The sequence below is a fragment of the Cervus canadensis genome, chromosome 13 (assembly GCF_019320065.1).
Source record: "Cervus canadensis isolate Bull #8, Minnesota chromosome 13, ASM1932006v1, whole genome shotgun sequence".
In the NCBI taxonomy this organism is placed as follows: Eukaryota; Metazoa; Chordata; class Mammalia; order Artiodactyla; family Cervidae; genus Cervus; species Cervus canadensis.
In genome coordinates this window covers 6,698,908-6,724,509 of record NC_057398.1, presented here as the reverse complement: position 1 = coordinate 6,724,509, position 25,602 = coordinate 6,698,908, and the positions used below count along the sequence as shown (strand labels likewise).

The window sequence follows — 25,602 nt, the reverse complement described above, 5'->3', positions numbered from 1 at the left end:
TGTGGAGCCTCCTGGTCTGACTTCCGCTTGTTCACAAGGCAGGTCTCCCGGTGCAGAGGGAAAGGAGGGGAATTAAAGAGCCTGATTGATAGGATACTGCAGGGCCACACTGTCTCACAGCCCTTCTTAGAACCCTAATTCTTTCAGCTCAGAATCTCTTTAGACAATCAGTCAATTCAAGCCTCTTACCAAACAGATGGGGTAACAGGCTCTGAGGGGAGAATTTCTGTCTCACTTGTAGGGTTAAGATTCAAATCTACTCAGATCCCCTCCATTAAAGGACTCTTTAGAACAGACACTCCGTGATCGTCTTCCCCGTTTCTGGAGGGTCTTGCATTTGTCTGGAGCATTCCACACTCTTTCTGGAAGAAGAGAAGGCTCCACTGGGATGGGGGTGTGTGTAGATTTTCCAGGTGAGGGTTTTCTTATGTCTCACCTCCACGATCCTCGACGATCAGGGCCCCTGAACTCCCTGGCAACTGGACCCTGTTCACCTTATCACAGCCTCAGCTCTCCCTTCTCTCCACTAGTGATGTAGAGAGAGAAGCAGGGATGACCAAGATGACACACCCTTGTGCCCCGTCCACCCTCCCTCCCTGTATTTCATTCATTCACTCACTCATTCATTCATTCACTCTCCCCCTCCCCGCCTCCCTCCAGACAGCATGGATTCTGTACCAGCTGACTGAGGAACTGTGCTTACCCTTGAGGAACTCCCAACTTAGCGACGCACATACATGGACAGACAGGAAAAAAAAAAAAAAAAAACAGGCTGAGAAAAACACTACGAATGACCTCCAAAAGGAAACTGCCAACTTTTGTCCGTGAGATTCAGAGATGGTCCCAGAGAGAAGGTGCCATCTGAGATGACTCTGAAAAGATGAGGTGGAGACAGGGGCTCGGTAAGGACCTGGCTTGAACGGAAGTGACGAGGAAGGAGCCGTCCCCCTCTGGTTAAGAAGCTCGCCCTAGTTCCGGGTAGGACTAGAGGCAGGTGGCTGGCTGCTGGTCCCCAAATGTGGGGTGCTGGGAAGGGAAGGATGGGTACGGAGGGCAGAAAATGTGCACAAATCCTGCCCGTCAGATTCTTTCCCTCACAGTGGCGTTTTTGACCTCTAAATTTGTTCAGAAAAATGGAAACAAATGATAACCTAGCTGACAAGGCCAGAAGAGTCCCACCTGCCCTTTATTAGTGGGGCTTCCCTCAGAGCTAAGTTGGTAAAGAATCTGCCTATGATGCAGGAGACCCCGGTTCGATCCCTGGGTTGGGAAGATCCGCTGGAGAAGGGATAGACTACCCACTCCAGTATTCTTGGGCTTCCCTTGTGGCTCAGCTGGTAAAGAATCTGCCCGCAATGCGGGAGACCTGGGTTTGATCCCTGGGTTTGGAAGATCCCTGGAGAAGGGAAAGACTACCCACTCCATGGGAAGCGCCTCAGGGTGGCTTGGCGGGAAGCCTCCTGTCCCCCGCTTCTGGGTCTGGCCCTTTCCTCCAGAGTCTCCTTGAGAGTCAAAAGCCCCGGGCATCCGCTCTCCCCCACATGTCTAGTTCTGCGTCTCTAAGAGGCTTTCCCCAGACCGTTTCAAGGGCTGCCCTGCCTGCCTGCCCAAGAGTGTTGGGCAGAGTGAGAAGGGAATGGGACGGCAGAGTTGCTGAGCTCAGAGCATGGGGCCGTCGTCTGCACTCGGGAGCTGGCTGTTGTAACGCTGTTTGCTCACTTTCTCCAGTTGAGCCGCACAGTTTGGTTGGATCGATCCCGACTTCATCTCCCGTCAGCACGCTGAGCCAAGGCTGGTCTGCTGCGTAGGACCTTGGTCCCCACAGGCCTCTCTGGGTCTGGGTTCCCTCTGCTCTGACCTCCAGCCGTCTATCTGAGTGCCCCTTGGGCTGCCTGTGGACTGGAGCCTTTGTTACCAGCTTTCCACTGGTTCTGGAGCTCCGGCTCTGCTCCACGCTGTGAGGCGCCGGGAGGAACCCTCCTTGAGAGGTTTCTCAGGGCCCAAAGTCCAGAGGAAAACATGCTAACTCACCTGCTTCTGCCTGGTTCTATACTTTGGCTCAGAAAGTAACTGCACAAATGTAGGGTGGAGAAGATATGACTTAGCAGCAACGTACACAGAAAACAAAACTTAGGATTTGAGTTTATGGTAAGCTGGTGCTTCCCTAGTGGCTCAGATGGTAAAGAATCTGCCTGCAACACAGGAGACGGGGTTCGAGCCCCTGGTTCCGGAAGATCCCCTGGAGAAGGGAATGCCAGCTCACTCCAGTATTCTTGCCTGAAAAATCCCTTGGACAGAGGAGCCTAGTGGACTGCAGTCCATGGGATTGCTAAGAGTTGGACACAACTGAGCGACTAACACTTTCACTTTGTGGGACCCAGCGTTGTGATGTGGCTGCCTAAAGGGCAAGCTCTATCTTTGGTTGTATTATTAGAAATATGAGATGGAAAATGAGGGAGGTGATATTTCTACTCTGCTCAGTAGTGCTTAGATTATACTTGGTTTGTTAGGTTTGGTTATGGTTTCACATATTAAGAGGAGTCAACACAAGACTGAAAGTGAGAAAAAAGTGATCAGAATGGTGAGTGGATTTGAAAATAGGTCACTTCACTCTGAGAAAGGATTAAGAGACAGGGGCTATTTAGTCTGGGGAAGTGATGGCTGGGGAGTGGAGGGAGGGAGGGATATGATTGCTGTTTTCAAATACCTGAAGATAACGCCATGTAAAAGGGGTTTATGTTTGTTCTCAGTGGTCTCACGGGGTAGAATGAGGAGTAACTTTTTCTATTACCAGTTCGTCATAGAAGTACCTTCTTAGAAACAGACCGCAGGGGGCACAGGCAGGCAGCAAAGGAAACCTGATGGTTCTGGAGTCAGTGTAGCCCCCCGAAAGAGGGTGAAGTCTCACCCCAAAGTGGAAGGACGAGGCATGCTTTCTGCATACACCACTAGGAGGTACAGAACACCTGTCTGAACAGGTGGAGCCAAAGGGCTAAACCCAAGTCCGTAAATCACGCTGAGGCCTCTTTCTGCCGTCGTGAATACCTTTCCCTCCCACGTCATTGTATCTCCGTAGTTGACTTGCCTGGTGCCAGTGTTGTGTCCCCAGAAGTGTGATTTGGGGCTGCTGCTCACTAGCCAGCCCTTTGAATGTTGGCTGTTTCCTGAGGCCACATCCCCACTCCGCACACACAATCCTGTGACCTGGTGCACGCCTCTATAACACGTCACCTTATGGGTATTGATTTCTTGCCTTTCTCTCTCTCTAGATCATGAACCTCTTAAAAGAAAGGAAATCCAGCGCGAAGAAGTTCCTGGCTCGCGGTAAGTGCTCAGTAAACATTTGTTGGCCGGGTGAAAGTAGGGGCGAGCTCTGAACGGGAGACTTGGGGTCCAGAGCTAACATCCCTCCCCGACCCGCCTGGCCCCATTTCACTCCAGTATGGTTCAGAACTGTATTGGATTTCACTCCAGTATGGTCCCAGTTTCAGGACCAGCTGTTTTCCTGCTCTAGGGGATCTGACAGCTTGCTGTCTACTCTTCTATTTCTGGGTGGAGGGCCTTCATTCCAGAGGTGGGTGTGTTCTCCAGAAATTGAAAAGGGGCTGAAGCCTGTCCTTTTGTGGGTCTCCTTTCCCAGACCCTCCCTCCCAAGGCCTAATCTAGTCCTTCAGGTGAGAGACTCGACTTCGAGGCCTGCCCCTGTGCCCCTCCTGGACAGAAGAGAGGGCCCAGGGGACCTTATAGCACGTGAGAGCCGAGTCATTCGTCTCCCTGGTGGCTCAGATGGTAAAGAATCTGCCTGCAATGCAGACCTGGGTTCGATCCCTGGGGTGGGAAGATCCCCTGGAGGAGGGCATGGCAACCCACTCCAGTATTCTTGCCTGGAGAATCCCATGGACAGAGGAGCCTGGCGGGCTACAGTCCAGGGGGTCACAGAGAGGGGACATGATTAAGTGACTAAGCACAGCACAGCCACCACTCTGGACGTTTCCTGCAGTTATCTGCTCCCCTAAACATCTCTCCAACCTGCCTGGAGGTTTTGTGGGTTGGGGGAAATTCATTTCCCTGGAGAATGCTTGTTAGAGATTTATTTTTCTCTGTCAACATCTGAATACTACTTTAAGAAAGCAGAGGGGTGGGGGAGCATTCTTAATAGAATAGGCTTTGATAAGCTAAAGCGGTTCAGGTTATTCAACACCAAGCGTGGGTGTTCAACACCAATGCTCAGTCATGTCTGACTCTGTGCGACCCCATGAACTGTAGCCCTCCAGGCTCTTCCGTCCATGGAATTCTCCAGACAACAGTACTGGAGTGGGTTGTCATTTCCTTCTCCAGGGGATCTTCCCCACCCAGGGATTGAACCTGAGTCCCTTGCATCTCCTGTGCCACCTGAGAAGCCCCTTTGACACCAAGAGGGGAATCCAAAAACACTGAGCTAGAGAGAGCTTGCATCTTCCTCTGTCCTTGACTTCTGACCCTCACCATTTGGAGAATTAGAGGGCTTGGAGAACTGAGGAGAGACAGGTGTCATTTGTTAACTGAGATCTTCACTCAACCTTTACTGGGCACCTACTATGTGCCAGATACTCCATCAGATGCTGGAGTTGACGGATGACTAAGATTTAGCCCTGGGACACAAAGGCTTTCCGGTGCAGTGAGGGAGCCAGCATGGGGATCTGGTCTACAGGAGGGAGGGGCCAGGACGGTAGCCCCTGCATTCGCCAGTAGTGACCAAGAGAGAGGAGCCTCTGTCTCCGCCTAGTAGATCAGGAGGACGTCACGGAGAGGTGCCACCCTGATGAGTTCAGAAATGCTAGAGGACACATGCCAACTGGAGAAAAGAGAGAATTTGGTGTGGGGACTCCTCGGGGCGGCAGAGCTGAGCAGGGGTGGGCAGGATGCCTTTCTCCTAAAGTAAAAGATAAAAAAAGTGCAAGCTATACCCTGGGTCACTGCCCAGACAGCAGGTTTACTACCTGGGGGGTCTGGAGTGAAGGGTGGGAGGGGATTGAAAGAGCCCACCCTGTGGAGGAGGAAAAAAAAATTCTAAGCTAGACTTCATCAGCACCTCGGCGAGATGGATTGACGCAGGTAATCAAATTTGGCAATCTCCGCTGGCTGCCTCAGTGCGTGTTTTTGTATGTTTCATGAGATGCCAGTTAGAATCTGCTAAATAAAGAGGGAAGATTGGCAGGAGAGGGGCACATTTTAATGGGGAGAAACTGACTGGTGAGCTGGTAAATGGAGACAGGCAGACCTGAGGCTTCTAGAACGCTTAGCTCAGCACTGGGAAGGGTTGGTGCGTGCATAAGTATGTGCGTGCATAGGTGTGTGTGTGCACACAGGTACCTGCAGCTAATTAATAACATCATGGCATTTTAGCCTGGTTTACGTACTAGTCACAGAAAGGCGATTAGGTGGGCAAAATGAAGGAGGTAGGAAAAAAGGGGGTGGATTGGACAGTTGTGAAACTTTTCTGTGAAAGGTTCCAACCCTCGCTGAGTGAGTTGTTCCAGGGCGCAGTGAGCCAAGTTTGGGTCTCTCCTCTCATACCTGCAACTCTTAGATGAAACAATTAAGAGACCAACCCTTCAGGTTGGGGAGTTGTTTGGGGGCTCAGAGCACAGGCCTCAGCTCTCACCCGACGCTGGCGGGTGCCAGCTCATCCATCACGCCGAGTGCTGGAGAAGCCCACGCCGGTGCTGAGCTCAGCAGTTCTGAGCAGTAGAGCAATAAACCAGTTCGGGAGCCCTGTCGCTGCAGCGGAGGGGGATAATCCTACAATTTAATAAGCAGGAACATGCGGCAGGACTGGAGCAAATTGTGTGGAGGTGATGAGATTGCAGTGCCTTGCCGGTGGAGAGAAGCCTGTGAGCAGTTCGGGGTTTATGACACTGGGGGAGGGCTGGATGAGGGGGAGATGAGGAAGAAGAGGGCCTGAGCTCCACCGGGAACCCTAGGATTCACTTTTCAAAGGCTAGGAGGACGGATGACCTCAGTCTGTTCAGCCTCATTGGAAGCACAGGACGAGGGGGGCTGGAGAAGGACCCATTCTTACTGAAGTGGGCTGGGCCAGGTCTCAGGCGGAGACTCGTCTGAGGTGGGCTGAGGGGTCAGGCTCCATTCACTGCTAATTGTGCAATTTACCCAAGTGACAGGTCACTCTGGTGTCCTGACCTGTTAACAGGACGTAAGAGTGACGCCTGGATAAGGCCTGGGAACAGCTCCCTGAAACCAAGCAGGACTTCAGAATCACTAAGAGTGTTTATCACACCTGAGGTCCCCGAGCGTTTAAAGGCAGAGAGTGGTATGGACTCAGGAGGTTGCTAGGTGGGCCCTGTTACTGGTTCTGTGTTAGACGCGGAGGGCCCGGCGGGAATTGCCCAGTTTTTAACTCAGCTTAGAGATGTGCCGCAGCCGTAAGAGCCAGTTGTTACCATTTCAGGAAGTAGCTTCCCATCTGGCTGTTACGTGTGTTGGTCGCTTGAAATCAGCCGCAGCGGGAGCGCTGACACCTCGCTACAAATCAGGGTCCTCCTGGGAGCTGGTGGTCAAGCCGTTCCCAGCCCGTCCCTGACCTCACCTTTCCCCCTTCACTGGTTCTCCGCGTTACCTCCCCAAGGCCGGCTTCCCTGCCCGCGTTTCTCCTCAGTCACGCTCAGCACGCTGGGGCAGGGATGGGAGGGCCCTGACGCGGGCCCAGTTGTGGTCCTGAGGCTCACGCTCTGGTTCCCCTGGGCTGCTTCCTGTTGCCAGGAGGGGCCATCCAAATGTCTGTTTGTTTAACTCTGTGCTTTTGATCACGCTCTTCCCTCCGTGAATAACTCTCTTACGGTAATTACGCCAGGGCTACCTATCGGCCACACGGCACAGACATTGCGCAGATGTGGAAACGGAGGTTCGGTAGGCCTATGACGTAACCTAACTGGGAAGTGTGAGGACTGAGATTTGAGAAGAGATTTTTCCTGACCTGGGGCCAGGGCTTTTGCCGTTACTCTTCCCAGCGCATTTATTTTCGTTGTCATCTTCCTCTTCCCCACAGAACCCAGCTCGATGTCCTGTACAGTGTCAGGGTTTAATGTCTGCGTGATGAATTGACTAAAACGTCCCTTCCTCTCAGTCACGTCTTTTGTGATAAAAATGAGGTGGGGATTAGGGAGGAATTATAGCTGGTATTACTTCTACAGACTCAGCCTTGTCCTCAGCCAAGTCCTGAGGATCTCCACTCCAGCCCCCACCCCCTGGGTACTCAGCTAGACGTTCCCTTCAGAGTGAAGCCTGGAGTGTGTGTGAAGACCGCAGAAAGGGCTTCAACAGGGACACACATCTGTGGACTTGCAGCAGAAGAATATTATTAACAACGTATGCTGCTGTTATATTGCCAGGGTCAGACCTTCTCAGCCTCAGTAGAGGTCTTCTGCCTCTTGATCATGTTGTAGCCAGGATAGCAGGTTAACATTTCCCTTAATTGTGAGGACGAGGGGGTCCATGTGAGAGTGAACAAGTAAATGGACTTTTTGCAGTGAATAAGGGGCACTTCCAAAGGTTTTCTTGTAGGTGTATTTATTTATTTATCATTTATTTCTTTGTGTATTTAAGGGCCCCCTTCATCTCCACCTCAAGAAAAAAAACATAATAAAGGTAGGGAATGGGAATGGTTTAACAAGGAGAGTTTTTTCTATTTCTCCATAAGCCTAGTGCCTCTTTCTGTTTGGGCTTGGAGATATGAGTCTTATTCTTATTTCTCAGCCAGTTTAAAAAGGAAATAAGAGACACTTCCCTACTCCTGTCTTTTCTGAACTGTCAGAGCGAATGCCACACAGGGGCCAAGAGGCACCCGCTGGGTTTCCTCTGATGGAGCGTCCAGAGCTAAGTGTGTCTTCTTTCCCATGAAGGTTCTGCCAGGTCGACGGTAGGTGAAATTATAGGTTTACCTCCGGCCAGTGTTTTGAAGACCTGCGGTGTTCCTATTCTTTTCCAGCTAAGCTCTGATGTGTGCAGACTCCCTGTAATTATGGTATAATTGGATTTAACTATAGGGGTAGAACTAGTTTTCAACCAAGTCCTCCTCAAATAATTTGTTGCTTATTAGAAAAAAAGGGTACTCGTACTGGCTTTAGAGGCATATACGGCTCCCCTCGACTCCCCAAGGGAGAAAACAATTGCTGGTATGAGCCCAAGCGATTTAGTGGGGTTGGTTGAATCACAGCGCCCTTGAATCCTAGCTCTGAACATTCCAGAAGATTCACTTTCTCTGAAAAGGAAATCAGAGACGAGGCCTTTATAAGGTCCCAAAGTGAAATGACTCAGTCTTTCTCACTCCTGTGGTGAGGAGTTTATTCTCAATGTCCAGAGTTTATAAACCGGGGTCTGTGGGTTGAACCTGGGAATGGGTTAGGGCTACAGATGTAAATTAAGTGGTTCCACATAAAATTCCACATGTCAGCTTCTCCTGAAAAAAAAAAATCTGTCAATTTTGGGCTGGAAGCCCTTGTTTACTATACTTTGATTGAGGGCAGGAGGAGAAGGGGACAACAGGGGAGGAGATGGTTGGATGGCATCACTGATTCGATAGACATGGGTTTGGGTGGACTCCGGGAGTTGGTGTTGGACAAGGAGGCCTGGTGTGCTGCAGTTCATGGGGTCGCGAAGAGTCAGACACGACTGAGTGACTGAACTGAACTGAATCTCAGGTCCTCTCAAGAAGGCAATGAGATTACCACTCACCCTCCAGTCCTCATCACTCATTTAACCTTCTTGACTGCTGGCATTTGAATGATTTGTATCCTTGGGTCTCTTTCTGTCCCTCTCTCAATTTGCGTCCACCCTGCCCCTCCATCTCTCAGTAACATGAAATCATCTTTTATTGAAGGCAGTGTGATGTAATGCCAAAAATAAGGTCTTTCGGGTTGGAGGAACTTATTAAAACCCCACCTTCCTTGTTCGTTAACTGTGCTACTTTGGATGAACAACTTTACATTTCTGATGACTGTTTCCACATCTGGGACTTACCTGATACTATGTCACAGGTGTGAGCTCTAGCATAATCCTTGGCACATGGCGAATGGTCAGTAAATATTAGTTTCCCATGCTCTCATTCTGCCCTAAATGGAAACAGAGAAGGCTATTGCTACCAGCCAATGTCACAGACATCCTTACACTGAAAGGCATCTGGGAAGTTTGTCTTATTTACTTCTCAGCCTCTGACTTAACTCTCCTACGCAGGTGAAAGGCAGAGAGAGGCAAACCCATTTGCTCCAGGTTACTCAGCGAATAACAAGTAAACTCAGGTGTCCTGGGCTCTTAGCCGAGGCCTCATTTCACTGGAGACAGCCTGCCAGACCCACACAGATTCTCTCCAGCAGAATCGAGGATGGAGTGAGCGTGGGATTTCTGTTGCTTGGGGCTTGAGAAAACGGTTGCAGACAATGAGTGGTTTGAGTGTCTGAAAAGAAGCATCAGGGAGTGGATCTGAATTAATCACACGATTAAAGCTCTGCCATTTCATTTCACTCTTTAATAATGCAGGTTGCCTTACCTTCCTTTTTGAGGTGACTATGCAATAAAGATGTGTCATCTAGGTCAGCACCTTAACTCAGCGTCTCTGGCTGTGTCCTAAAGTGAAGTAAAAATGATATCAAATATCTGACCCAGGCTCTTCTCCCTCCCACCACCAAGATCCCTGGGACCATGTGGCCATCAGACACGTGTCTTCACTTGCAAATGGCCCCAGAGATATGGTTAAGCGGAGGCCAGGTTCGGTCTTGGGTAATGATGCCACCTTCTCATAAAATGATTCAAACTCCCTGAGGTCTGGGAGTTAGAAGACCAGGATTCCAGCCCCACACTTGCTCTCAAGAATCTGTGTGACCCTGGACAAATCACTTCACATCTGTGGATCTCAGTTTTCTCGTATGTCAAGTGATGGAGGTAGAAAGACAAACTCTTAAGGTTCCCTTCAGTTGCAACAGTCTTAGATGACTATTAATGTATAACTTAACTTCTCAAAAGGTTGAAGATAGACTTTGGAAAGAATCCAAATCAGGTTTCTGAGGGATAGGAGGAAGGTTATGACCCTAGAATGTACCAGAGAGAGACAGAGGTCAAGGGATCAGATTCCATGATTTTTTTATTTACAATCCTTGGGAATCCCAATGAGCCTGAAGAATGCCAGGCTGCTGAGTTGTTTTGGTGGAACACAGTGTTGGGGTCCGAAGATGGTGCCCTGGAGATGGGCGATGAGGTGGTGAGGTAGCAAGTAGAAGGCGTTGCAATTTCATCCGTAGGTTTAGAGACCGAGCAGTGCATCTTTGGGTTTCACTCACTTACCTACCTCAGAAATGTAGATGTGGGAAGACTGTGTGTGGGTCAGGGATGAGATTTTAACAAGACTCACTCTTTAGTTGGGGTCAGACCAAAGATAGGAGCAAGGAGGAAAGAAGTGATGGATTTCTCTTTCATAACTGATTGAGTGGTTTCCAGCATAGCATTTAGTCTCTCCGAATCTCTGGGGTTGATGTCCTTCTTAGGGCTAATCTAATTCTGTTCCTTGAGCATATCCAAGTCTTTGAGGAGGGCGGCTTTAACCAGAGCCAGAGACAGTGCATGAATATTGACTTTTCTTTTGACATGTGACCTTGAACTTGGCTCAGGACCACTAGAACTGGAGTTTGGCATTTCTTCTGTTGTCTGCATCCTACAGAGCTCTTGGACTTGCCCAACAAATTGAGAAATTAGGAAAACCCTGTGGAAATGGAGAGGCAGACTTGAATTAGTCTAGACTAGACTGGATCGGACGTGGTTTTGCTGGGACTCTGATTCCAAGGCAGCCATGCCCTCCCTTGCTCTCTTAAAGAGGTATTCATGTTGCGGCCCTATAGATGCTGCGTATAGCACCCACGGTTCTTCTGACTCCATGAATCAGCATCCCTGACTTATTCCTCTCCTCCTGTCTTATTCTACCCTTCCTCTATGCTGCTGAATGGCCTTCGTCATGTTTTTATTTCTTTTCTTCTCCAGCTGCTCCAACCCATGGTGATCTCTTCGGCTCCAACCTGCTGGGGCCGTTACATTCTGAACCCTTCCGTCTGGGTTTTAATTCCAGATGCTCTGTATTGTTGCCCAGTCGTTTCATGTTGTTCTGTTACCTCTTCACAACCCCTCCAGATTGCAGGATTCTAGGAGCCAGGGACCATGTCTTCTTGAATCATCCCCTGACCCAAGCTTGTTGGCCTCAGAGTGTCACAGATTTTTGTAGGAGACTATCCCCCCTGCCTCCACGCACTTCCCCCAGCTCCCGCTTTGCTCCTGCCCATGACAAACTTTCCTTTTCAGCTGCGGCCTGCTGCTGCCCTAGCATGCCTGCTGCAAATCAGCTTGAAGTAAGCTGTCTGTAAGTGCCCTGATGAGTCAACTGGGCCCCTCCTTGGAGACAAGGAATTCTGAGGTCTTGCAGGCACTTGCCTGCCCATCTGTGGAACGATTCCACAGCCAACCCCCATCTTGCCTCTGGGAACGCTCCTTACTTTTACCCTGCTCCCGTAAGCTGCTTCCCTCCTCCGCTGGCTGCCCTGACTTGTCAGGTGTAGATGTCAGAGCAACTCCAAAGAGCCAGCCCTTGGTGGGGAGAGATGGGACTCTTTGCTTTGAGAGCCAGAACACCGTGGGATTCTGCTGGGTTTACTTTGGTAAACCCAGGAGAAAGAGGAGAAACCACTGAGTCACGGCTTCTTTTAAAAAGTGTTCCTCCAAAGAGAGCCAGAGCAGGGTGGGGAAGAAGAGACCAGGGCTCTGGTTTGGCTTGGGCCAGCGATTTGCTGTGTCATCTTGTGTGAGTCACTTATCCTTTCTCATTCTCAAACTCCTCTTCTGTAAAGTGAGGTAGTCAGATTAAAGCAGTAGATTTTGAATTTATAATACAAAGCAGCACTTTAATCCCATGAAATCTTGTGAAGAATTTCACTTTCTATAACAGAGAAGCAGAGTCATTCTGATTGATCCTGGGATACAGAGGGGTTCTTGGTTTCCTTCTGGTCTTTCAAATCATCCTCCGAAAATACATCATCAGAACTCCCCAGGAACCCAATTTGAAGAGCACTGAGAAGGATGCTGTCAATGGTCCTTCTGGGTCTGACCATCTGGCCCCTCACAGTGTAGTTCTTGGGCCGGCAATGGCACCTGGGGGCTTGTTAGGAAGGCAGTTTCAGGTCTTCTTCAAGAGCTACTGAATCAGAACTCACATCCTCAGATTCCCAAGATCCCCAGATTTGAGAAGCACTGGTCTGTACACACAGCTAGGGGTCACAAGCACCAAGGGAGTATCGTGTCTTTCATCGTCTTACATGGGCCTGGTCAATGGGTTGAAAGTGTGGGTCGCGTCTCTGTCTTGAGTTTCCTATGTTTCAGTGAATTAGTTGTCCCCTGGATGGGGAACCAGCTATGGGAAACAGTGAGGCTTGTCCTTGGCTTAGCTGAGGAGGACCTAGATGGGATACCAGTTGGTCCTGCCGGACGCGTGTTTGGAAATGTTGGAGACACAGCATTTCAAAGAGGGATTTGTGTTTCTAGTGTGGAAGTGCTCACTGCTGATGGCTTAGGAGAATGTCTCTACTAGACCATGTGCTTTTCTTTTCATTTTGTTTCTTTCCTTGCCCGGTCATGCAGGTCTCCTGACCTTTTCAGCACCTGGGGATATGACAGCTGCGCTTGGACCTAGAAAATCCATATGTTAGTCCTAGCTCTGGCTTTTTCTAGTGTTCCTTTAGTTTCTCTACCTCTCTGGGCTTATCTGTAGCACAGCATGGTAGCCCAGCAGAGTTGTGAACTGAAATTGGAGAAGTTCTTCTGGTCAATCATAAAGTGCTGAAAGCTCAGGAATATTTTTGTTTCAATTCTGAGCTCTAAAAACACCCAGAGTTTAGCTTCAACTGACTCAGAAGCCACAAACATCCATATGAATCTTGCAGCTGGTATCTTGTGTCAGACTCAGCTTTTCCTTGAAATCCAGGTTTCCTCAAAGTTAGCCCTGTTGGTGGTTCTTAACTACCCTTCATCAGAGTTGAGAAATCAATACTCGATTTTCTTTTAAATAGTAATGTGGGATATTAAAAGGAGGAAAATAAATCTGAAACTATTCTAAAATGAAAAAATAAAAAGGTTATTAAAAATCCAAAAATTAAAGAAAAATGAAAGAGAGGAAAAACAAGTTTTACTCTTAAAACCTCTTTTACTCTTGAAACCTCTGTTGTCCTTAGAAAAGGCTGAGAGCCTCTTGCTGGCGTGTTTTCTTGATTTGGTGAGAAAGTTGGGATGAGATGTGTCTTGAGTCAACCTTGAAAATGAACTTGCTATTTTTTTTTCTTTTATCAATTAATTTTTTAAAGGCCACTTCTGTAAAAAACAAAAACAAACAAATACAAACTCTTTCTGGTAATTTAAAAACGCGTTTGTGCGGTCGGGGGGATATTACAAGAAATCTGTATATTTCTGGTGCTTTCTATGTTGACAGAAGTATTTAAATGTCATTTAATAAGACCTTTAGGATTTTCTTCTGATTTCTCATTTCCTCACTCTTTTGAAAACCTAAAATCTTCCTCAGCCAAGAATAAACAGATTTTAGCCCTGAAGGTGTGGGCTTGGTTTGACATCTAAGCATCTGGAATGGAGGGAGGTTCCTAACTTGGCAGGCAGCCTGCGCCCCGCCCTGGCTCCGCTCGGGCACGGAGGCACCCCACCTCTCCCTTCTCTGTGCTCAGCTTGGCCCCTGCCATGTCATCCCACCCCACCCCAACTACTAACGGCCTTCTTTCCAAGGGCACCCACAGAGGTTCTCTGCTTTTAAAATGCCCCCTTGGGGACCTCGGAGCTAGAATTGGGGAGAAACTCTGCTTACTGTGGGGCTGTCGCAAGGATGGAGATGAATACAGGACAGGTTGGGAAGATCTCAAAGCTCTTGAGATAAAACCAAGTCAACTTCTCCTGAAAAATATTTTTAAAAACCATTGAATGGGCTGGTAAATCCCCATCCTGTGAGTCCATTCTTGGGAAGCTGGGTTTGGTGGTGCTATTCAGCTACAAGCTATTGCTTGTCCAGTCTTCTTTACCAGGATCTTATGTCATTTGAAAGGTCATGCCATCATTGGCTGGGCCTGGCAGAGTGGAAAGGGAGGTTTTGTCCAGCTGTATCTGCCCAAGGATCAAGGATCAGTTTGTCTGTTACGGAAAGATGCTTGAGTCTCTTGGCCAACCAAGGATGCCTTCAGTGACTTCTGGGATTTCCCACTAGTTCAGCATCTTTCTTTGAAATCTAGGCTAGTGATCAACTCCCAAAGGCCCATGAGATTTCCATTTGAATCTTCTCTTTAGGGGCTGGGAAGATACACATATCTTCTCCATCCCTTCCTTTTCCCCCATTTCACAAATTGCTTTAAGGCATGCCTCCCTTATTTTGTGTCTTTAGCCCTGATCTTTGTCTTAAACATAAGACCTGTTTGTCCAACTTTCTCTTGAGCATCTGCAATTTAAAGTCAATATGTCAAAATTGAATTCATCGTATTTCCCCAAAAACTTGTTCCCTCAAACACTCCTGTATTCTTTTTCTCTGTAAACAACATCACCTTTCATCCAATTGCTCATGTAAGAAATTTAGGAGTCACCCCTGATTCTTCTCTCTCCCTTACTCTTCAGGTCATCAAAACCTGTCAATTTCATCATCTTAATAGGCCTTAAATCCAACCATCTTTGTCCATTCTCATTGTTACCACACTGGTGCAGACCACAGGTATGAATCACCTGGATTAGAATCAAAAGGAGAAGGTTTCCCCCCACCTCCTGCCCCCACCCAGTTCCAAGCAGAGAGACTGACAGGATAGATGTGGAAGAAATGTTGGCTAAATCATGAATCAGAGAAAGGAAGGAAAGACACATGAATATTACCAACTACTCTCTCCTGAAAAATACAGGCTAGACACAAGAGGGAGATGAGGGACACTTCAAAGATCAAGACCTCGGATGAGATGTTTCATAACATCCCTCTGCTGCAAGACTCATTGCCAGTAACTTCATTATCTAAGCTGGATCCCAACTGCCACAGTACGAACCTGTTTTCACTGGCTCTGTCCTTAAGGAAGAATAACTCATCCCATTTCTTCTGTATGAGGCAGAAGCAGCTATGGGGATTATACAACCTTTGTCCAAAGCCTGGTTCCAATCCAGGCTGGAGACCTGAATCCATTTGCTGGGAGGAGAGCTGCCTCAGGGCTGGCTTTCTATGCCAGATAATTAGCAGAAAAACAAAACTGAATTTGAGGTTTGGGCTCCACTTCTGGTGTCTTTACAGTAGCCATGTATGGCTCCACTGTTCACACACTCTGTCCCTCCACTCTTCTGGGCAGCTCACCCAATCCTTTGCAGTCTTTTCCTTTTCCCCACATCTGGGAAGAAAGGAGATAGTAATACAGTAAGAGAAGCCGAGAGTCTCAAAGCCCCACCCTTGTGAAGTGAATGCTCTTTTCTCTTTGTTTCCACACCAGAACGTGATCTAACATGTTTTGCTGATGCTGGATCCTAGAACTGTGGGGAAGGGAAAGGAAGCCTTGACAGAATGCATTGTTTGAAAAGGACTCCTTCCTGATATTGTTACCCACTACCAAGGGAAAAAGAAAAAGAGGCGTCTTCAGTTTCACAACCATCTCTCTCTGTCTGGACTAGCTTAGACGCCTTGGAAGGTGCCAGACGTTTTTGTAGGAATGTGGCCTTCTGCTTGGAGAGGAAAGCCCTGCACTTGTTGGCCGCAGAGACCCTTCACTGCACAGGCGTAGTTGTGTCAGTTCCGCTGAAGGGCAGCCAGCTGGCCAAGGCTCCGGCCCTCCTTGGGTAGTGAGGGAGGCTGCGCCAGTGGTGGTGATCACGGGGGTGCAGGATGGGGCTGACGTGTGTTGGGGGTGAGGGTGGGTCCAGGAAGGAATTGGAAAGGGGAAGGATGAAAAGTAAGCCTTCTTGGAAGGCACAGTGTTGATAGGCGAAATTATTTGCTCTGAGACAAGTTCTGAGCAGGAAGGTAATTCTCTGGGATTGGGAGAAATTCTTTCGATCTGCAGGAGAATTTTCAGGTACAGCAGAGAGTAAGAAGCTTTTTAAGCTTTTACTCCCTTAAAACAAAGGAAAATGACATGTAGATTTAGCAGCTTTCTTAGCTCTATTGTGATACTCTGGTAAGAATTTGTCATCATTTCTGTTCATCTAGGCTGTTCCTCCAATTGACTTAAAATGATTCATTGTGTACTAGTTTTTCTGAATGTCCAGATTTGTAATTAGTTACTCCTGGTAATTAAAAGAAAATTGGATAAATATTACATGTCTGCTGAAATTGAACAGACTGCTTCTATTTCATCTTGAAAACAACTTCCAATGGTGTAATGTGTTATTGACTAAAACTTAACATAAAGTTACTAATGATTTGAAACTCCGGTGTCTCTGTCTGCAAAGAATTATAGACCCAGAAATTCACAGCTGAAAGAGACTTTAAAGATATTTTTCAGTGAGTCTCAACCAGGGCACTTGGAAATGTATTTGGTTGCTTTGGAATGTCACAATGACTGTGGCACGTAATTAAATTCAGTGTTCTGAAATAAAGGATGCTAAGCATTCCATGTGCTTACCTGCTATATGGTGTGATGTTGTTTCACAGAACTGAGAATTTCCTTGTTCAAAGTGGCAGGAATGCTTCTGCTTAGAACACTGAGTCCAGCTCATCATTTAAGTTATAACGTTACTAAGGTTTGGTATCCTCCAAGTCAATAAAATGACAATGAATGGAGCTGGTTTACAGATCTTGCTTGGATTTGATCTAGTTCCTTTTATTCCCTTCTGCCAACTTTAACAGTGGTTGTACCACTAATGTGAAGAGATCTTCTCCATTAATTATATAATCAGAGAACCAATCAAAGCCTGGTATAAGTTTTGGTATTTGGATATCTAATTTTTCCCCTCCTATCCACTGGGGCCCACAAATCTTATTTTCCTAGCTAACTAATGGGCTTAAAAGTGCAAAAACAATGAAAATTACAGTTTCCAAGAATGGATGAGCCATTGAGAAAGGGATTGAGCTTGAGAAAACTGTAATGTTAGTAGATGAATGAGAGGCAATGGAAGCCCAATGGGAGTTTAAGTACAATCTTCATCAAGAATAGGAAAGTCAAAGAAGAGATGTTAAAGTAAGAGTTAAGAGTGGGTGGGGAAATATTAACATGCGGTCATTTTGAATCAGATCACAGGTTCCAAGGCCAAGTGGTTTCACCCTCATGTACTAAAGACATTTACAGATGAAATCTCAAAACTCATTTTTAGCAATCATAAAGAATGGGAAAGTTCCCAGAATACTAGAAATAGAAAATACTAGAAATAGGAAAATATTCTTCTAATTTTGAAAAAGAGAGGAAAAGTAGTTTTATAACCTAACTCCAAGGAAACTTGACATTACATCTAATAAAACTCTTCAACAGTACATTAAACTCATGCTTTATGCATACTTAGAAGAAAATGAGGTGATTTCTGGCAGCCAATATGGATACTCCTACCATAAAATGGGGCTTCCCTGTGGCTCAGATGGTAAAGAATCTGCCTGCAATGTGGGAGACCTATGTTCTATCCCTGGGTTGGGAAGATCGCCTGGAGGAGGGGATTTTTCTCCAGTATTTTTGCCTGGAGAAACCCCATGGACAGAGGAGCCTGTCCACAAAGAGCCGGACACAACTGAGCGACTAAGCACAGTCCCATAAACTGACCCAGTTTGGGCCAACTACTTTGACAAACCTGTGAAGGTCCATAAACATAGGACATCTTGATTTCTACAACATTTGACAGTCTTCCATGATATCCTGGTGGATAAGACTACCGCAGGTTTATTAAGAAGTATTGTAGTTAACTGAATTTCTATTTGGTTCAATTTGTGTATTAATATTTAAAGAATGTTAACAAATAATAATATGGAAGGAAAATCAGTGATTTACCTTTGCCTTAACCATGTCATGTTCAATACATATATCAATACTTTGAAGGAACACAGTAACAAGTATAATTTCCAATTTCTTTGTATGATATAGAGTCATATGGGGTAACATTAAAGTGACCCCAGTAGCCTGGGAGTCTGAACCAAATTTGAGAGATGAGATTTACCAAATACAAATGTTGATCTGTTGTATTGAAACAAAAAATCAACTGCATAGCCGCAGAATTAAGGGATTGTTTTTATAGACTTTAACATCAAAAGGAAGAGGGCTTTCTAGGTGAAGGACTTTTTATTGGACAAGAAACAGGAGATAAAACATCAGTGGGATGTGGTTTCCATAAAAATTATTGTTATCTGAGATGCTCCAGACAAGCACATTAAGTTGATGAGAGCCTTGGAGAATGCATCTTATGAAGGGATGATTGAAATAACAAAAGCCCTTACAATAATTGGGCTTCCCTCGTGACTCAGATGGTAAAGATTGTCTGCAGTGCAGGAGACCTGAGTTCAATCCCTGGGTCAGGAAGATCCCCCTGGAGAAGGGAATGGCTACCCACTCCAGTTTTCTTGCCTAGAGAATTTCATGGACAGAGGAAGCTGGACGGCTGTAGTCCATGAGACCACACAGAATCAGACATGACTGAATAACGACTAACACTTTTTTTTTTTTAATAATTAGGTTAAAGACGAGGTGACCAAAATGTCAAGACTGTCTTCCAATATTTAAGGTTTCCTTGTGGGAAAAGGGGAGAGGGTTCACCTTATAAGAACTTAACTAGAATGTAAACTGATGGACAGAAGTTATAAGAAAAATATTTAACTTGAGTATAAGGAAGCCCTTACTGGTAGTTGAGAAGAAATGGGCTTCCAACCCATGTTCTTAGCAGCATTATTTACAAATTCAAAAAGTGGAAGCAACTGAATTGTCCATCGATGGTTGAATAGATAAACAAATGGAGTACATACACACGATGAAATATTATTCAGTCTTTAAAAAGAAGGAAATCCTGATGCACACTAAAACATGGATAAACCTTGAAGACATCATGCAAAGTGAAATAAACCAGACACAAACAGGCAAACAGTGTATGATTTTGCTTTTACGAGGTATATAGAATAGTCAAATTCACAGAAACAGCAAGTAGAACGGTGGTTGCCAGGAGATGAGTGAAGGGAGGATTGGGAGTTGTTTAGTGGGTATAATATTAGTAGAATTTCAATTTGGGAAGGTGAAAAACTTCTAGAGATGGGTGTTGGTGATGGATGCAGAACAATGTGAATGTACTTAGTGCCAGAGGACTGTACACTTGAAAATAATCAAGATGGTGAATTTTTATGTTTTGTATATCTTACCATGGTTTTAAAAAAACAAGTTAAGAGCTCCACTGCCTACAGAAGCAACCCTAGAAGAACAAAGGATGAAAGGGCTGCGATGAGAAGTACAGAACTTCCCATAACTCTAGGTAGCCAAGCAGGGGGCTAGACAATTTCGTGTCGTGTGTTCTAGAGGGAATTTCATGATTCTAAGGGATCAATGCCAATGATTTCAGAACTTCTGTAACTCTTCATGACACAGATTGAATCAGATTGCATACCTTCTTAATACTGAATAACATGCATGAGTATTCATATATAATATATCATACAAACATAAGACCATGTTTTACAACAAATATCCTTTTCAATATATACTGTTGAGTGAATATTTAAAAATGAATATCCATTTAGCCCACATCCAGTTTCAACACTGGAACATTGTCAGTATCTTATGTGCCAGGTACCCTTTCCCAATCACATCCCTTCTGTCCTCCCTAAGATGATTTCTCTCCAGATTTTTGTGATGACTTATTCCTTACTTTCTTAAAAAAAAAAAAAAAAAAGCTTTATTACCTATTGATAAGTGAAATGAAAGTGAAAAGTCAAAGTGTTAGTCGCTCAGTCGTGTCCAACTCTGTGACCCCATGGACCATAGCCCGCCAGGCTCCTTTGTCCGTGGGATTCTCCAGGCGAGAATACTGGAGTGGGTTACCATTTCCTTCTCCAGGGGATCTTCTCGACCCAGGGATTGAACCTGGCTCTCCTGCATTGCAGTCTGATTCTTTACTGTCTGAGCCACCAAGGAAGCCCTATTATTACCTATTACGCTTTCCTAAATAACATAGCTTAATTTTGCCTATTTTTGAATGGTATGCATGTCATGTTTTAATTTATTACTTTCTTCTTTAGCTTATTATGCTAATAAGATTCACATGTTGATACATGCATGCAGCTATAATTAAGTCATTTTCAATAGGTCAGACTGTTCCCTTGTGTGTATATGCCACCATTTATTCATTGTTTCTGCTGTTAATGGGCATTTGGGCTGTTTCTAGCTTTTAGTTTTTATAGACATTGCTGCTAGGAACGTTCATGTGTGACTTCCCATACTTGTGTACTAGAAGTTATCTAAGGAAAATACTTGGGAATAAAAATTCTGGGTTGTACGCTACTCACATCCCCGAATGTTCAAATGTTCAAGATAATGCCAAACTGCCTTCCTAATGATTGTATTAATCTACGTGACCACCAGCAGTGTACCAGCTCTCATTTTTTCATGTACATGTCTGATTCAGACTTCAGTCTTTTCTTTCATTTTTTTTAATTGAAGTATAGTTGATTTACAGTGTTTCAAGTATATAGCAAAGTTATATATATATATATACACACATATATATATATATATAATAGTGATATATATTCTTTTCCAAATTCTTTTCCATTATAGATTATTACAAGACAATGAATTAATGAATATCATCCCCTGGACTATGCAGTAGGTCCTTGCTGTTTGTCTATTTTGTATATAGTAGTTTATATCTGCTAATCCAAAATTCCAAATATATCCCTCTCCCTTTCTCTTTTGGTAACCTTAAGTTTGTTTTCCATGTCTGTGAGTCTATTTCTGCTTTGTAAATAAGCTCATTTGCATCATTTTGTGTTAGTTCCATGTATAAGTGATATCATATGATGTTTGTCTTTCTCTGACTTCACTCACTTAATGTGATAATCTCTCTGTCCATCCATGTTGCTGCAAATGGCATTGTTTCATCCTGTTTAGGGCTGAGAAATATTCCATGGTACCTCATCTTCTTTATCCATTCATCTGGAGATGAACATTTAGGGTGTTTCCATGTCTTGACTATTGTGAATAGTGCTGCTAGAAACATGGGAATGCATGCATCTTTTTTAATTATAGTTTTGTCTGGATATATGCCCAGGATTTCGACTGCTGGATCACAGGGCAACTCTTTTTAGTTTTTAAAGGAACCTCTATGCTGTTTTCCATAGTGACTGCACCAATTCACATTCCTGCCAACAGTGTAGGAAGGTATCCTTTTTTCCACACCCTCTCCAGCGTTTGCTGTTTGTAGACTTTTTGATGATGGCCATTCTGACTGGTGTGAAGTGGTTTTGATTGGCATTTCTCTAATAATTAGTGATGTCGAGCATCTTTTCAAATACCACAGTCTTTACCTAAGAATAACAGAGGTGATAAGATTGACACCTTGGCTCTAATATCCCATCACGTGGGAAAATGTACTTGAGTTGCACCAAGAAGAATTTTGATTCCGAATCGGTGAGTTCTTCTTTTGAGTTCAATGGCTTAAGAAAGATGGGCTTCAGAAAGATAAAGAACATTACAGCATACTAACACATATATATGGAATTTAGAAAGATGGTAACGATAACCCTATATGCAAAACAGAAAAAGAGACACAGAAGTACAGAACAGACTTTTGAACTCTGTGGGAGAAGGTGAGGGTGGGATGTTTCGAAAGAACAGCACGTATATTATCTATGGTGAAACAGATCACCAGCCCAGGTGGGATGCATGAGACAAGTGCTCGGGCCTGGTGCACTGGGAAGACCCAGAGGAATCGGGTGGAGAGGGAGGTGGGAGGGGGGATCGGGATGGGGAATACGTGTAAATCTATTGCTGATTCATGTCAATGTATGACAAAACCCACTGAAATGTTGTAAAGTAATTAGCCTCCGACTAATAAAAAATAAAAATTAAAAAAAAAAAAAGAAAGATGGGCTTCCAATTACATCCACAGCGCACAAAGGGCAGGAAAGGCCAAAATCAGCTGGCTATTGCTGCTTGGTCCCTCAGCCCTGGGGTTATAGTGCCTGCTCATCCAGTACTGGTGACCTTATGTTCAAAATGCAGTCTTCAAAGAAAGAAATTTCAAAGCAAGACATAATTTACTAAATTGCAGCAATGTCACTGTTTGATGAGACTTACTAAATTGTTTTGAAATGAACTGGCCTTGAGAGAGTATTGTGGGCTTCAAAGCTCTGTGTAGGCTTGGGCTCCGGTCTGAGCTTCAATTCTATCCTGCCCAGCCACTTTGCAGCTATGAAACTCCTAGCAAGTTATCTCATCTCCCTAACCTCAGTTGCCTTATCTGTACAATGGCTGGAGTAATAGGACCTCCTGCGTGTGTGTGCGTGTGGGGAGGGGGTTGAGAAGATGAGATAATTCATATAAAAGTGCTAAGCTCAATCCCTGACACTCAGTGCTCAACAGTGTTGCACATATTATTAGAATCTGTATTCCTGATGAAATACTTTTATAATGGTTTCTTGGATAATTTAAACATGAACTTGCCTGGGGAGATGGGGCAGGACTTAACCTCGTCAGGGTCCTCCCCTCCCAGCCTCCAACCTTGGTAATTTTCAGCAGCAAACATTTAAAATAAGCTCTGGTTTTACTCTTCATCAAACCCAAAGTGACAGCAGAAACAGACATTTCTTTCAGAAAAGAAATTAATCTCCTAAACAGGGCGATTTTCCCCCTTTTCTTTAAATACTTCTAAACTCATGAGGGAGAAGCACAGCACACATTATCCATCAGAATGAAGCATCATCCAGCACTGCTGAGTTTCATTGACTTTAAGATTGCCCTCTGAGCTATAGGCTTTTTTTTTTTTTTTCTTTCCCAGAGCACAGTTAGCAGGGATATTTTTCTTTAAATGGCCCCATTTCATTTGCATTTTTAAGCTTTCACTGCAGAGAGTAGAAGCCTTGTAAATGGTTCCAAGAAGGCGTCTGTGATTTCACCCAACTCTGAGCTGCCTGCCTGAAGCTTCTGAAATTGAGTGTCAGTTTCCCCTGGAGTAGAAAGATATTACTTCATATTTGTGCGCACGGCTCGCCGCTCTGTTCTTGGTTTGATGGTCTCATTTAGCCGCAGGCATTCTCCGGCAATGATCCATTCTCCCCAATAAAATTAAATATCACCTTTCTCTCCCCACCCAGCCCACCCCCCTTTTTTTAATAAGACATTTTCTTGTTTAGACTGAGGCAAGACAAGGTGAGAAACTGAGTTCTTCTCTGATTCCTTTTATTGCTCTTTTTGGATAAGGAGAGAAGAGCAAAAAGGTAAAGAGGAGGAAAATCTACTATCGGAAATCTGAATGGAAAGCTGTACCGAGATCACAGATAAATCTGAGTTTGTTTAAGATTCTATAGCAAGGCCTGGGGAGAGGAAGGTAAGGTATAGAGAGAGTTTAGGGATGCATTACAATGTTGTAGGGCAAGGCATTCTTCCATCCAACTACTAACCAGGCCTGACCCTGCATAACTTCTGAGATCAGATGAGATGGGACGCGTTCAGGGTGGTATGACCATTCTCTCCACGCTGATTCTTCAGAAGTGAAGTGTTCGCCTCCCAGTTATGTCCGATTCTTTGTGACCTTATGGACTGTAGCCTGCCAGGCTCCTCTGTCCATGGAATTCTCCAGCCAAGAATACCAGAGTGGGTAGCCATTACCTTCTCCAGGGGATCTTCCCTACCCAGGTATTGAGCCTGGGTCTCCTGCATTGCAGACAGATTCTTTACTGTCTGAGCCACCAGGGGATACTCCAACAACCCTGAAGTTAGGGGCCAAAGTCTGCAGTGAAGCTCATGGGTTGTTGTGGTCATGGGGTTCTGACACCACCCGAGCCATTTCAGGAGGGTGCTGGGTGGAATCCAGAAAGGGATGGGCATGCAGCTCTTTGTAAGATGAGCAACCATCAGGGTAAGAGGTTTTACAGGTTATAAAGGGAAGGGAGCCTTTGTGAATCCGTCTTTATTGGCAGAAGTTGTAAGCCACACTATCTCGATTGATAGGATCCTTGAACAAAACAAATTGAAACTCATACATTTTCTCAAACCTGGTTTAATAGTCAGTCTTCATACCGATAAGCTGTGTACCTGAAATTTACAAGTGGAAGTCTTTAGAACCCAGAACACAATCTACTTGAATATGGTCCTTTAATCATGGAGTGGCGAAGTTTCTTCTGCTTGGCTGAAGAAATGTGTTGCTAAGAGTTTCACTGGGAAGGGGACAGGAGTCCACGTGGGGAGGGAAGAAGACGTAGAAGAGAGTCCATTACTTTGTCCTGGTTTTTGAGCCATGCTCTGGAGAAATTCTGCGTTAGAGCTGGCACGTTTAGACATCTTCCCTGTATGCTTCTCCGTCCCCTGTTTGTCGGGCCTTGTGCTGCCCCCATGGAGCAATAAGCAGTGTTGTCAGGGACCGTGTGAGGAGGATTACTTCCTTTGGACAGTGGGTATAAGCCAACTGAGGCCCTGCCTACTCAGATTCTGTGATCCCTAGACAAACGGGAGGAACATGGGGATTAGAAATTCACTTTGATTCATCTCTTGGTGATTGGGTACCAGGGTTAGTCTTTACTCTTGCGTATTCCTGATTGGTGCCGGTGGGATCTCTGCCAGGGTGACTTGAGTGCCCAGGTCGGGGGCTTCACCTTGTCCACCAGGGTGGTACATCCTGCTTCCATCAAGCAGGACGCAAAAACTTCACTTTCAGAACCCTCCGAGTCCTAGGCATCTTTATATTTGTCTGGCCTGGGGAGTTGTATTCTTTGTGATAAAATTTTAATCATAAGTAAAGCACTTTCCTGTATTCTATGTGTTATCCTGAATAATTGAACCTGAGGGAACTGTGGGAACCCAGTTGGTCAGAACGCAGGCAGCCTGGGGACCCTGAACTTAACGGCTGTTGTCTGAATTGAGGGCAGTCTTGTTGGAGACTGTGCCCTTAGCTCATGAAGTCTGAGCTGACTCCGGGTAGTGGGTATCAGAATTGCACTGCAATATCACACCTCCCCAGGAGAAAGTGTATAGACTTGTTAGGGGAAGCGCACTGGCTGAAACTGCCCACCCTTGCCAGGAACCATAGTCACCATTTGCATGAGTTGTTTTACGACAGGAGGTCCTGGTGAGGAACACGGAACTAATAAGTCACCACCCACCAGAAGAGTTCAGGAAAGGTCAAAAGGAGACACCACACGTCTGACCACCTCCCAGAATCCTCCTCACTGACATCCATCTTGGCTGAATAAGGCCTGCACCACCAGGAAGGACTCTGAGTCAGAAGACAACCCAGAAACTAATCCCATCACCATAAAACCAGATACTGTGAGCCACGTGGTGGAGGAGTTCTCCTGGGTTCCCTCACCCTCTTGCTCTCCTCCCGGGTGCCCTTTCCAATAAAATCTCTTGCTTTGGCAGCACATGTGTCTCTTCAGACAATTCATTT

The 25,602-nt window shown here is 45.6% G+C and overlaps 1 long non-coding RNA gene across 1 annotated transcript in view; it reads left to right on the top strand.

The window, feature by feature from the left end:
- The first annotated feature begins 691 nt into the window (after positions 1-691).
- LOC122452482 overlaps positions 692-25,602 on the top strand; it is a 58,850-nt gene continuing 33,939 nt past the window's right edge. Inside the window, exons 1-2 of the long non-coding RNA XR_006272713.1 lie at positions 692-902; positions 3,270-3,324. This is a non-coding gene — a long non-coding RNA (uncharacterized LOC122452482). The remainder of the gene's footprint in view (positions 903-3,269; positions 3,325-25,602) is intronic.